We start from the raw sequence: 13,444 nt of genomic DNA, 5'->3' as shown, positions 1-13,444 counted from the left end.
TTCTGGGTGTTTGTGTTTTTTTTTTAACTTTGACTATGGGGTTAGTAATGGGGGTGTCTTATAGACGCCTCTCCATTACTAACCTGGGCTTGATGTCAGCTGGCATTATAAGCTGACATCAACCCCAACCCTATTACCCCACTGCCACCGCTACAGGGCAGCGTGGAAGAGCGAGGCTAAGTGCCAGAGTTGGCGCATCCTATGGATGCGCCATTTCTGGGGCGGCTGACGGCTGGTGTTTCTAGCCTGGGAGGGGGCCAATATTCATGGCACCCTTCCTGGGCTATTAATATCAGCCTCCAGCTGTCTGCCTAGCCTTTGCTAGCTATTAAATTAGGGGGGACCCCACGTCATTTTTTTGAGGGGGTCCCCCATTTTAATAGCTAGTAAAGGCTAGGTATTCAGCTGGGGGCTGATATTAGTAGCCTGGGAAGCTCCGTGGGTATTACCCCCTTCCCAGGCTTCAAACATCTGCCCCAGCCGTCTGCTTAACCTCCGCTAGAGACTAAAATTAAGGGGAACCCCACGCCAATTTTTTTAAAAATAAATCCTTTATTTTAACACTAAATGACAAGTACAGTAATCAACACTGTCACTGTACTTCTTATATATGTGACTGACATGTTTCTATCTATCTAATCTATGTATGATTCTCTATTCCTTATATTCTAAATTGTCGGGTACAGATGCTGAATTGCCGGCCGGCTTTTTTAAAGAGACGGTGCATGAAAACACTATTATATTTTTAAATAAATCCTTTACACTAAATGACAAGTACAGTAAGCAACACTGTCACTGTACTTCATATATATGTGACTGACATGTTTCTATCTATCTAATCTATGTGTGAAGCTCTATTCTTTCTGTTGTAAATTGTCGGGTACCGGTGTATGCCGCTGATGAATTGCCGGCTTTTCGCGTAATACATTCTACATTATTCTTAGTTGTTTTACTTCATGTAGAATTAACCTACAAGGAAAGAAAAGGTTTATTTTCATTCCGATATTTGTGTCCCATTGACTTGCATTGGTTTCCGGTATCGGAATCGGCGATATCCGATATTTTTTGGGTATCGGTCCGATCCAATCCGATACGATATTTCCTGATATCGGAAGGTATCGCTCAACACTATATATAACACACATACAGATATATATTTTTTTACCTCTACTGAGGCAGTGATGCTATGATTAAACTCCAGTATACATACCACAGGTTCCCATCCAAGTAGAAGCTTGGCTTTCCTGATATCTGGTTTTCGCCTTTGTGGATCATCTTGAGCTTCTGAAAGAAACTGTATTTCTCCACCACTATAATGGAAGAACATATACTTAATAGTGGTTTGTGTTTTTTTTTCCTTCTTTGAACCATTAAAAAAAAAAAAAGCAAAAAAGATTATTGACTTTGGCGCTCCATGGCATCTTAACCAGCGCAGCACGATCTTCCTCGGTTGACACTCGAATGCCGGCATCTTGCGATTAGTGGACCCCAGCAATGTCATGAAGAGCATTTTACCATTATATGGCAGGGTCTATGTAATCGCAAGAAGTGCCCATTATGTTGGCATTCAAGTGATGGCCCAGGAAGTTTCCTCTTCCTTGGGATGGCAGCCGCAAAGTACAAAAAGTACCTTGGAACAAGGTAGTGAAAATCTTTTTGCTCATCTTTATAAGTCATAGAATGTTAAGTGCAGTATCGTAGTGTCCAATGTTTGCCATGGGTAAAAAATAAAAATATGCCTGGCCTATGATGTTCTCCTACCAAAGCCTCATTAAGACGCCAATTTAAACACGAAAAACACTGATAGAACTTGTACATATTTTATAGTCTACGGCGCAGTTCACATGTTTGTATTTTGGGGCAGACCACTGCAAAATTACCCAAAGACATGTCCGATTTTGATCAAGTTCACAGGTCAAACTCGCCAAGTCTATGGGTCCATTAAAGAAAAAAGAAAACATATCACATGTGCTGTCTGTTTGCTTATAGAAGCCCGAGACACCAAGTTTTTATTTTGCTTTTGCATATGAGAAAACAAAAAACTGATGAAGCTGATGGTAAAACGGACACGGACCAGAACACAGATGAAAAATTGTTCAGTTTTTTTGGGTATGAGAAAAATCATCGTCTGAATGAGCAATAACACATGTAAGTATAATGCATGAGAAGGACAAGTCACAAATGAGGTCCAGCAGCAGCGTGGTCACAGTGAGGGCACCTGCTCTATTTTCCAGACGCCAAATGGATATGGAAGAGCAGTTTCCATTTAAATATCAAGAATGGAGACTACTTTTTTTTACTTATTTATTTTTTACTGGAGAGACTATTTTTGCTGTAAAAGTTCGGAGTTGCAGCATAACCAAAATATTTTTGTAAAAAAAAATACTCTGTTCATTATCAAAATTGTGTGATAAAAAGAGAAAAGAAAATACAGTGGTCCAGTGGGTGGAGTAACTCATTCATTGCCAGTATGTCTTGAATAATTAGACCGTGAAGGCCGTCAATCACGGATCAGACCAGCCCCCGTCCCTCTAATCCAAGAACAAGCAAGAATTTAAAGGGTTTTTCTCAAGAGCAAGTGTTCATTTTAATCATCTTGGAATAATAACAATTCAATGTATTAAAATAAAATGTTCCTGCGTGGAGATAATCTTATAAATTGTCCCTTGCTGTGTCTGACCTTGCAGGAGCATGGTCTGATCATACCGCAGCACCTGGCTGGGGGAAAAAAAAAGTATGTGGACATTACAACACGAGATTGCAAATGATTCTCTGAAGTAAAACATTGTTTAAAAACAGGCAGTGAAATGTTTTACCTCAGAGAAAGAATCATCTGTGATCCCGTGCTGTAATGTCTGTATAATCTTGTGCTTCCTCCCCTGCCCAGGAGCCATTACACAGTACACAGCAGGGGCACATTTATAAGATCATCTCCACACAGGAACATTTTATTTAAATACATCCAATTGTGGAAATTATTATTCCAAAAACTCTTGATTAAAATGAACTTTTGTTCGAGGGAAAACCCCAATGGATTTACTTTATACTGTATCAAATGTCCAGTATACAGCAATCTGCTCAGATGCTCCTTGACCATAACACAATGCCAATAGATTTCAGAGCATTTTCATGGGGACAGGTTCCCTTTCAATAGGAAGATACGAGCTGCAAGGACAAATAGTGACAATTGGAAGAATACATTTTCATTTAGACAGTGATGTAGCAGAACATGCCTAAAAAAATACCATTTACATGTTATGTCAGTAGACATTTATAGACTGGGATAAGGCAATTTTACAAGCCAACAAGAGTGCATTGCCATTGGGTGAAGATATAAAATCAATAAAACACTTGTAAGAAAAAAAATTTGGTATCAATACTAATCACAGACCTTTATCAGCAATTCACGCACAGTGCACAATTATCCACCTTGTGATTACACATCTAATAAACTATTGGCAGGATTTCTCAGGGGGGCGAGAACTCACCAACAAGTTGCTTAATTAATCTGGCAAATTCCAGGATGGTGTGCTCTTCTGGGTTTCCAGAAGCATACAGTCTAGATCACGTGAAGTCATTATCGGTCTTTACTCCTCTTTGGTCAGACCTCATCTGGAATACTGTGTACAGTTTTGGGCACCACATTTTAAAAAAGACATAGACAAACTGGAGCAAGTTCAGAGAAGAGCGACCAGAATGGTGACTGGTCTGCAAACCATGTCCTATGAGGAACGGTTGCAGGATTTGGGAATGTTTAGCTTGCAAAAAAGAAGACTGAGAGGAGACTTAATAGCTGTCTACAAATATGTCAAGGGCTGTCACATTGTAGAAATGTGACACCCCAGGGGTCTGGTTGCCACAGTGATAGAGATATTACGTCTGAGAGCAGGTGGGAGGTCTCTTGGTCAGGGATCCTATGCATGCCACACCTCCTGCCCAGTCCTGGGAGGGGAAGAACTTCCCCTATATAAACCTAGGGCTGAGGCAGGGTTAGTGAGTAGAGAAGAAGTAGAGACAGAGAAGAGCAGCAGATATAGGAGAAGAACATCAGGAGCTCTGTGGGAGCAGTGCTATAAGGAGTCAGGGGCTGGCAGCTGCAGAGCTCGCCCTGACTGAGAAGCTATCACCGGACCCGGAGTCCGAGGCTGTGGGGACTAATCTTTACCCAGCAGCAGAAACCGCCCGGCAGGGGATTTCAGGTCCTCTGGCCAAGAAACCCGAAGGCACGGTCACACGCGTGGGACCAGCACCGCCGTCGTGGAGCGGACGCCACTAGAAGGCCCCGAGTCACCGGCCATACGGGTGAGCACCACACGGTACACTCAGGGACGTGGGCTACTTATACCCGCCTCTAGCAAGGTAGCCAGAAGAGTACAGTCAGTTTGGGAGGCCTACAACTCCGCCTGGCCAGGGGAGATCCCATCTGCTCAAGGACTGACCAGGCCCCGATCGCTAGCCAGTACTCCGGGAGGGTCTATCTTTATCACCAGTAAAGACCCTGAACTACACCGCATCGTCTCTGAGTGATTCCTGATACCCCCATCATCCACGTCGGCTGCCCTGAGGCCATACCCCTCCCGTTGGGGGTGATACTACCACACTGCACAATCCTACCACCGGCCTCAGCGGTCTGCCCTGCAGCGGCAGCTCCTTCGCTGCATTCAACGGGTGGCGTAGTCGTCCAACATCTACCGCTAATACAACGCCACTTAGTCTGACTCCCTGGGCACGGACCGGGTCACCGCCACGAGACTACAACCCTCAACAGATCCGGCTCCGGGTAAGCTCCTGCATGCGCAACGCTGTGCGACACAGGCCCAGGTGCGTCAACACAGGTGCGTCAACTTTTGGCGTAGTCGGCAGGATTCCGTGCCCGCAACCACCGGGTACTGCGTGCCTGAAAAAGACTGTTCAAACTTACCTGTGGTGAAGATTCCGGCGCCATCTTCAGCCTTCTTCCCGCCATCGGTGAAGATTCCCGCCATCCGGCGCCATTTTCAGCCTTCTTCCCGCCTTCCATGGAGTTTTCCCGCCGTTGGACGCCATCTTGAAGATGTCGCGCGGGAAGAAGAGGGGCGTGGACTCCGAAAGCGCGCGAGAACTGAAGCCCCGCCTCACGTCCGGACGTCGCGTAAGGTCCTGGAAGGAGCCCAGCAGACGCCGACGTCACAGGAGCGCGACGGAAGGTCCTCAACCTTGACGATCTACTGCGGAGCCGCGGCCTACGGAAGAGGATCATCGCAAGGTAGGCCACGGTCCACTAGGGGGGAGGAGGATGTCGGATACGGAGGAGAGCTTCACTGCCTCAACCCCCGCCAGCGCCACCGCTGCTGCAGTCATGCCTTTCACCATGCCCTATATCCCGGGAGCGGCCTGGCTACCCCAGTACTCAGGGGAGTCACATACCCTGCATGACTTTAGAGAAAAGCTGGATAGCCTCTTCCAGGTGTACCCCCTCACAGAAGAGCAAAAAGTGAGCATCCTGGTGGCCCAATTAACTGGGGCAGCCCGAAGGGAGGTAAAGTCCTGGCCACCTGGGGGGAGGACTGTCGCAGGGATACTAACCCGGCTGAGGGACACCTTTGATACCCGCACCTCAGCCGAGATCAAGCTTAGATTCTACGGGTGCAAGCAGCGAGCACACGAGAGTATAAGGGACTATGCCCTGAACCTACAAGAGGCCCTGAGAGCCATTAAGCAGACCGACCCTGACGGCGTGGGAGACGAGGACAGGCTGTTGACTGAACAATTTATAGAGGGTTTATATTGCAATGCCCACCGAACCCAGTTGCGGGCAATGGCCTTACAGGACCCTCATCTGGGATTTGCACAGTTCAAGGACAGAGCCATCCGGGTGCTCCGAGAACCGGCACCAGGTGGCGTTGTGACCCACAGACGCCCCACTACCACTTACCACCAGGAGGCGGCACCCTTGTCGGCAGGGCCTGTGGGAGCTGATGCGCAGGCTTTGAACAATGACCCGGCTCCAGACCTGCACCATCAGGTCCAAGAGCTAGCTAAAAGCGTTGCTGCGCTAACCCGAACTGTGCAGTCTTTACAGGTTTCCACTCCAGGGAAGATCCAGCTGGCATCCGGACCGGAGGACATCCCGTGGCGTCGACCAAGGAGGACCCCACCGGCCAGAGGGAGACCCAGCGACCGATACAACGAGGACGGACGACCCATCTGCCGCCGCTGCAATCAACCCGGACATATGGCAAGGTACTGTCCTTTAAACTGGCACAACCTGGGGTAGAGGGCCAACCCCCAGGAAAAAGATCACCAGGCCCATCGAACTGGCGCGACAAATATGTGGGAGGACGTCCACTCTTACCCGTCGTACTGGATGGCATTCCTATGAGTGCCCTACTGGACACCGGGTCACAGGTCACCACCATCCCGTACGTGCTCTTCAAGCAGTACTGGAATGACTCGGATATCACCCGCTACCCTGACGACGACTTGAGTATCATCGCCAGCAATGGTCAGCCCGTGCCACAGATTGGATTTAAAGAGGTGACCATTAAAATCGGTAGAGTCGAACTGGCAGCACAGGGACTGATCATTGTAGACATTGACAAACACGAGAGTCACCCAAAGATAACTCTAGGAACTAATGTAATTGAAAATTGTCTTGCAGAGGTGATTTTCCTTTTACAGCAGGTTGCCAAGAACGCCAGCTCCGGCCAGCAGCGAGTGCTCCAGAAAGAGATCCGGGCACTGATGCGACGGCAACAGCTAGAACTCTCCGGTGGTGAGATTGGTAGCGTGCGAATGTGTGACCCTTTCCCTATTGCCATGCCCCCGAAAAGTGAAATGATGATTTGGTGCCGGGCAGCTATTGGTCTGAGAGGTAGAGATTACCAGGCAATGGTAGAACCAGTTTACTCAGACAGTAGGCCCACCATTTTGACAGCACGGGGGGTGGTCAATGTACGCCATGGGAGGGTGCCCGTTCGCATAATAAATGTCGGGAAGAGGGAAGTGTACCTGCCCCGGTATGCCACGCTAGCCAAGTTATATACCATTAACCAAAATGCTATACAATCTGTGGAACCCTTGCCTCCATCTCACCCGGAGGAAGGTAACGGCTCTAAGAAAACAATGGAGGACTGGTGTCAGCAACTACATTTGGGTACTGACTCCACTCCCTCACACCAGAAACAGGGAGTCTATCGGGTGGTTCAAGAGTACGAGAGAGTGTTTAGTAAACCCCCGTTAGACTTCGGGCGAGTCAAGGGGGTAGAACACCACATCCCCACGGGAGACCATCCTCCCATAAAAGAGAGGTATCGACCCGTACCCCCTGCACACTACCAACACGCCAAGGGGATGCTTAGAGACATGAAGGAGGCTGGGGTGATCAGGGATAGCTGTAGCCCCTGGGCAGCTCCACTAGTCTTAGTCAAAAAGTAAGACAACACCATGAGGATGTGTGTAGATTACCGGAAAATCAACCGTATCACACACAAGGATGCGTACCCCTTACCAAGGATAGAGGAGTCTTTGGCTGCTTTAAGATCTGCTAACTTCTTCTCTACCTTGGATCTCACTAGTGGGTACTGGCAGGTTCCTGTAGCAGAGGCGGACCGGGAGAAGACCGCATTCACCACCCCGATGGGACTTAGCGAGTTTACCTGTATGCCGTTCGGACTCTGCAACGCACCAGGAACCTTCCAACGATTAATGGAGTGCTGTCTGGGCCACAGAAACTTCGAGACGGTCCTGTTGTACCTGGACGATGTCATCGTATATTCTAAGACTTATGAGGACCACCTGAAACACCTGGCGGAAGTGTTCGAAGCTCTGGCAAGCTACGGCCTAAAGGTGAAACCCTCCAAGTGTCACCTCCTGAAACCAAAGGTGCAGTACCTGGGACACGTGGTGAGCGCTGACGGAGTGGCTCCCGACCCTGATAAGATCACCGCAATTAAGGAATGGCCAAGTCCCTCCAGTGTAAAGGAAGTGCGGCAGTTCCTCGGGTTGGTAGGCTACTACCGCAGGTTCATCCCCGGTTTCACCAAAAAGGCAGCTCCTATGCAGGACCTCCTGATAGGCCAGTCCCGGAAGGCCAAGAACCAGAAGCCGCCCTTCAGATGGGAGAAGTTGGAAGAAGAGTCCTTCCGCCAGCTGAAGATGGCCCTCACGGGGGATGAAATCCTGGCGTACCCGGATTACAGCCAGCCCTTTATCCTCTACACCGACGCAAGTAACATCGGGCTAGGAGCCGTGCTGTCCCAGATCCAGCAGGGGAAAGAGCGAGTAATCGCTTACGCCAGCCGAAAACTGCGACCCACCGAAAGAAACCCTGAGAACTACAGCTCATTTAAGCTAGAGTTCCTGGCAGTGGTGTGGGCAGTCACCGAACGCTTTAAGCACTACCTCGCTTCTTCCCGGTTCGTCGTGTACACGGATAACAACCCGTTGACACACCTGGACACAGCAAGACTCGGTGCCCTAGAGCAGAGATGGATGGCCCGTCTGTCCAACTACGAGTTCACAATCAAATACCGGGCAGGACGCTCCAATACCAACGCGGACGCCCTGTCCAGGATGCCAAACCTACCGGACGTAGGAGAAGATCCAGAGGGACTGGAAGAAGTCGAACTCCCCGCGTTCCACCGTCATGGGACTATCCAGTATTCCCACCGGGTAAGGAGTAAGCAAGCTGCTACGTTTAATCCCTTGCCTCACTACAACTGGGCGGAAACGCAAGACAGTGACCCTGCCGTCCGACTGGTGAAGGAGATGCTGACTCGGCCAGAGGCTCACCTTGACCCAGACGCTCCGGAGGAAGCCAAGCAACTGTGGGCTGAGAAGAGTCGACTGTTCCTTTATAAGGGGAAGTTGTGCCGCCGAATGGTTAACTCCCGGACGCATGAACTAATCTGGCAAGTAGTGGTGCCACGGAGAGACGCAGCCGTGGTGATGGAGGCATACCACGACGGGGCTGGACACTTCGGATGGAAGAAGCTGGAGTTCCTGCTGCGCGGGCGGTTCCATTGGGTAGGCATGAGGGGAACCATCGAGAGGTGGTGCAGAGACTGTGGCCCGTGCAACCTGAGGAGGAAGGACCGTGCCAGCCAGAAGACTCCCCTGCAGTCCATCGTCACCCGGCAGCCGTTGGAACTGGTAGCCTTGGATCATGTAAAACTGACCCCAAGCAGAAGTGGCTACGTCTACGCACTAACCATCGTGGATCACTACTCCCGGTTCTTGGTTGTCGTCCCCGTCAAGGACTTAACAGCTCGAACAGCAGCTAGAGCCTTCCAGCAGCATTTCTGCCGTCCACACGGGTACCCGGACCAAGTGTTGACAGACCAGGGACCTGCCTTTGAAGCGGAGGTCTTCCAAGAATTCTGCACTCTGTATGGCTGCCGGAAGATAAGGACGACACCCTATCATCCGCAAACTAATGGACTTTGTGAGAAAATGAACCAGGTGGTGATAGATCTTCTGAAAACATTGCCCCTGGAAGAACGCAGTCTGTGGCCTGAGAGGCTGCCCGACCTAGTGGACCTATACAACCACATCCCGGTAGGTTCCACCAACTGTACCCCGGCTTACCTGATGAGGGCAAGACCTGGGAAGCTACCTGTTGACCTGGAGATGGGAGTCCTGACACCCGAGGACACTTTACCAGAAGCAGACTGGGACACAGAGAGGCAGCAGCAGTACCGGAAAGTACAGGAGAGCGTGGAGCGAAGTCTCTGTCAAGCTAGGGAAAGACAAGAGAAAACTTACAACCAGTGTGCTCCCGCTGTTCCCCTGGTACCCGGAGAGCAGGTCTTGAAGAGGAAAAGGCGGCTCCACAAGTTGGACGACCAGTGGGAGAAGGACCCGTACATCGTACTGCCCTCAAGCCACGACAACCCAAAGGTCTGTACCATCAGTAAAGACGGAGGGGAAACCACAACTATTGTATCCCGGGATCACCTGAAGAAGTGTCCCGAACAGCTACGGAACCCTGAAGAGGAACAAGAAGACCCTCGACCCGTAGAGGAAAGGGAAGATATGGTTAGTACTGTGCTCGGAGACTTCCCTCGGTCTTGGACTCAAGTCAATGGCGCAGTTGTGGTACCCGTACTCACCTTCCTCCAACCAGCATCCCAAGCACCTACGGAGCAACAGCTAGAGCTGGAAGAACAGCCGGTCCAGGAGGCAGAAGACCCCACACCAGCAGACCAGGAGGATCAACCCTCTGCTTATAGTGAACCTGCCATGCCTCTAGTGAGCCAAAGGGCCCGTGGACAGCTGCCCAGTTTACCCTTGACAGTTCCTACACCCTGTAGTTCGGGGCTAGACAGTCAGCTCCGTAGGTCCACTAGGGCCACTAGAGGCCAGTTACCCGCACGATGGAGGATTTGAAGTGTATAAGTTGTTTTATTTATGGTTACCTGTTTTTCTTGTTGCTTGTAAATAATTATGTGTTTCTAGTTATTTTTAGGAGTCCTTGGTGGATTTACCGGGAATCCTTGTACAATTAGTTGGAGCGTAACCCAGGATGGACTAAAAGACTGATAAGGACTCGGGGCAGGACAGACCCCTACCTGGTTACGTCTCCCTGTTTTGGTGAAATGGACACCTTTGTTTTCTTCAAAACTGCACCCGGTTGCGGACACGCCGTAACCATCTTTATGTGTTTTTCTTATTGTATTATTATTGTTTATACCTTGTTATGTTTTTTCTAAAAATATGTTTAGTCCCGGAGTACTAAAGTTCACTAGGGGGGAATGTGACACCCCAGGGGTCTGGTTGCCACAGTGATAGAGATATTACGTCTGAGAGCAGGTGGGAGGTCTCTTGGTCAGGGATCCTATGCATGCCACACCTCCTGCCCAGTCCTGGGAGGGGAAGAACTTCCCCTATATAAACCTAGGGCTGAGGCAGGGTTAGTGAGTAGAGAAGAAGTAGAGACAGAGAAGAGCAGCAGATATAGGAGAAGAACATCAGGAGCTCTGTGGGAGCAGTGCTATAAGGAGTCAGGGGCTGGCAGCTGCAGAGCTCGCCCTGACTGAGAAGCTATCACCGGAGTCCGAGGCTGTGGGGACTAATCTTTACCCAGCTGCAGAAACCGCCCGGCAGGGGATTTCAGGTCCTCTGGCCAAGAAACCCGAAGGCACGGTCACACGCGTGGGACCAGCACCGCCGTCGTGGAGCGGACGCCACTAGAAGGCCCCGAGTCACCGGCCATACGGGTGAGCACCACACGGTACACTCAGGGACGTGGGCTACTTATACCCGCCTCTAGCAAGGTAGCCAGAAGAGTACAGTCAGTTTGGGAGGCCTACAACTCCGCCTGGCCAGGGGAGATCCCATCTGCTCAAGGACTGACCAGGCCCCGATCGCTAGCCAGTACTCCGGGAGGGTCTATCTTTATCACCAGTAAAGACCCTGAACTACACCGCATCGTCTCTGAGTGATTCCTGATACCCCCATCATCCACGTCGGCTGCCCTGAGGCCATACCCCTCCCGTTGGGGGTGATACTACCACGCTGCACAATCCTACCACCGGCCTCAGCGGTCTGCCCTGCAGCGGCAGCTCCTTCGCTGCATTCAACGGGTGGCGTAGTCGTCCAACATCTACCGCTAATACAACGCCACTTAGTCTGACTCCCTGGGCACGGACCGGGTCACCGCCACGAGACTACAACCCTCAACAGATCCGGCTCCGGGTAAGCTCCTGCATGCGCAACGCTGTGCGACACAGGCCCAGGGGTACGTCAGAAGGATCATCTTTATTCTCATTTGCACAAGGAAAGACTAGAAGCAATGGGATGAAATTAAATGGGAGGAGACACAGATTAGATATTAGAAAAAACTTTTTGACAGTTAGGGTGATCAATGAGTGGAACAGGCGGCCACGAGAGGTGGTGAGTTCCCCTTCAATGGACGTCTTCAAACAGAGGCTGGACAGACATCTGTCTGAGATGATCTAGTGAATCCTGCTTTGAGCAGGGGGTTGGACCAGATGACCCAGGAGGTCCCTTCCAACTCTACCATTCTATGATTCTATGATTCCCTGTGGAGAAGACAACAGCAGATTACAGCTTTAATTGCAAATTGTAATTAATAACCTCAATGCGGAGATGAATTTAGGATTGGCTTACGGTTCTTTAAACTCCAATTACTTTTCCAGGTGAAATGGACAATCATGTACAAAATAATGATATTGTAGAATAGTTTTACCCTTCAGCAAGTCACGTGCCATTCAATTCAATGTGTTGCCTCCCTATCATACCAATGTGGTTCCATGCTGCCCTGGCTTTAGGCTATGTTCACACTGCATTTTTGCAGTGTTTTTCCCACACAGAAATGGGCCAAAACGCTAGTGAATTCTTCTGCCGCTAATGCAATGACAATCCTGAAGTGCTGTGCACATGATCAGGAATTTTCCTGGCAGGATTTGCATTGCACTTAAATCTGCAGCATGTCAATTCTTTGTGGGTTTTTGCCGCTTTTTTCACCCATTGAGTTGAATTCAGTCAAATCTGCAGCAAAAACGCAGGTATAAAAATATTTGCGGATTTGCTGTGTATTTGATTGACTCCATTTAAGTCAATGGGTCAAAAAGATGGCTAAAGCACACAAAGAATTGACCGCGAGTCACATGCGTCAGCTGATGAGAGACTACTCCTCCCATCAGCCTACAAGAGAGCAGGCGCCGCTGATGGGAGAAGTGGTCTCATCAGCAGACGCCTGTGCTCAAAGTAAAAAAAAAAAAAAGTTAAAATAAAATTGATATTAAAATAATATTATACTCACCTATTCGCCGTAATCTCGAGTGTCCCATGGCGATCGGATCACCCGGCAGCACTCTATACACTGACAGGAGCGTAATCGCTCCCGGCAGTGTTTAGCGCTGATCTGCCAGGACAGAGGTCACATTAGTTCATCAGCTGATGAGCTCCAGTGACCTTACTTACGACACAGAATTTTCTCACACAGCAGTGGTGCAGTAAGTAAGATCACCGGAGCTCATCAGCTGATGAACTCATGTGACCTCTGTCCCGGCAGCTCAGCGCTATACACGAACACAGGAGTGATTCCACTCCTGTATCAGTGTATAGCCTGCTATCCTTTAGAACATGTGCATCAGTGATTGCTGATGTGACTGCTCTAGAACTGACCCAGATCTTCATGGGACACTCTGGATTATGTCATCACAGCGGACAGGTGAGAGATATGATTGTAAAAAAAAAATAATGAAAAACAGATGACAATGGCTTCAGCAGATTAGGCGTTAGGCGAGTATACTGTGTTTTTTATTCTTAAATAAATGATTAAAACAGTGTGGACTTTTATTTCAAATAAAGGATTTTTTTCAGGCCGTGTGTTTATTTAAAAACTTTTACTATGGGGTTAGTAATGGGGGTGTCTTTTAGACACCTCTCCATTACTAAGCTTGGCTTCATGTCAGGTGCCGATACAAAGCTGACATGA

General features: G+C 49.3%; 1 pseudogene; it reads right to left on the bottom strand.

The window, feature by feature from the left end:
- Positions 1-13,444, bottom strand: part of LOC141203879 (UDP-glucuronic acid decarboxylase 1-like) — a 1,228,705-nt pseudogene that overhangs the window by 4,689 nt on the left and 1,210,572 nt on the right.

This window comes from Phyllobates terribilis, unplaced genomic scaffold, assembly GCF_046119375.1.
Source record: "Phyllobates terribilis strain yellow unplaced genomic scaffold, ASM4611937v1 Scaffold_125__1_contigs__length_5108534, whole genome shotgun sequence".
Lineage (NCBI taxonomy): Eukaryota > Metazoa > Chordata > Amphibia > Anura > Dendrobatidae > Phyllobates > Phyllobates terribilis.
The sequence above is the reverse complement of the archived record's forward strand: the minus strand, read 5'-3'. Positions and strand labels throughout refer to the sequence as shown.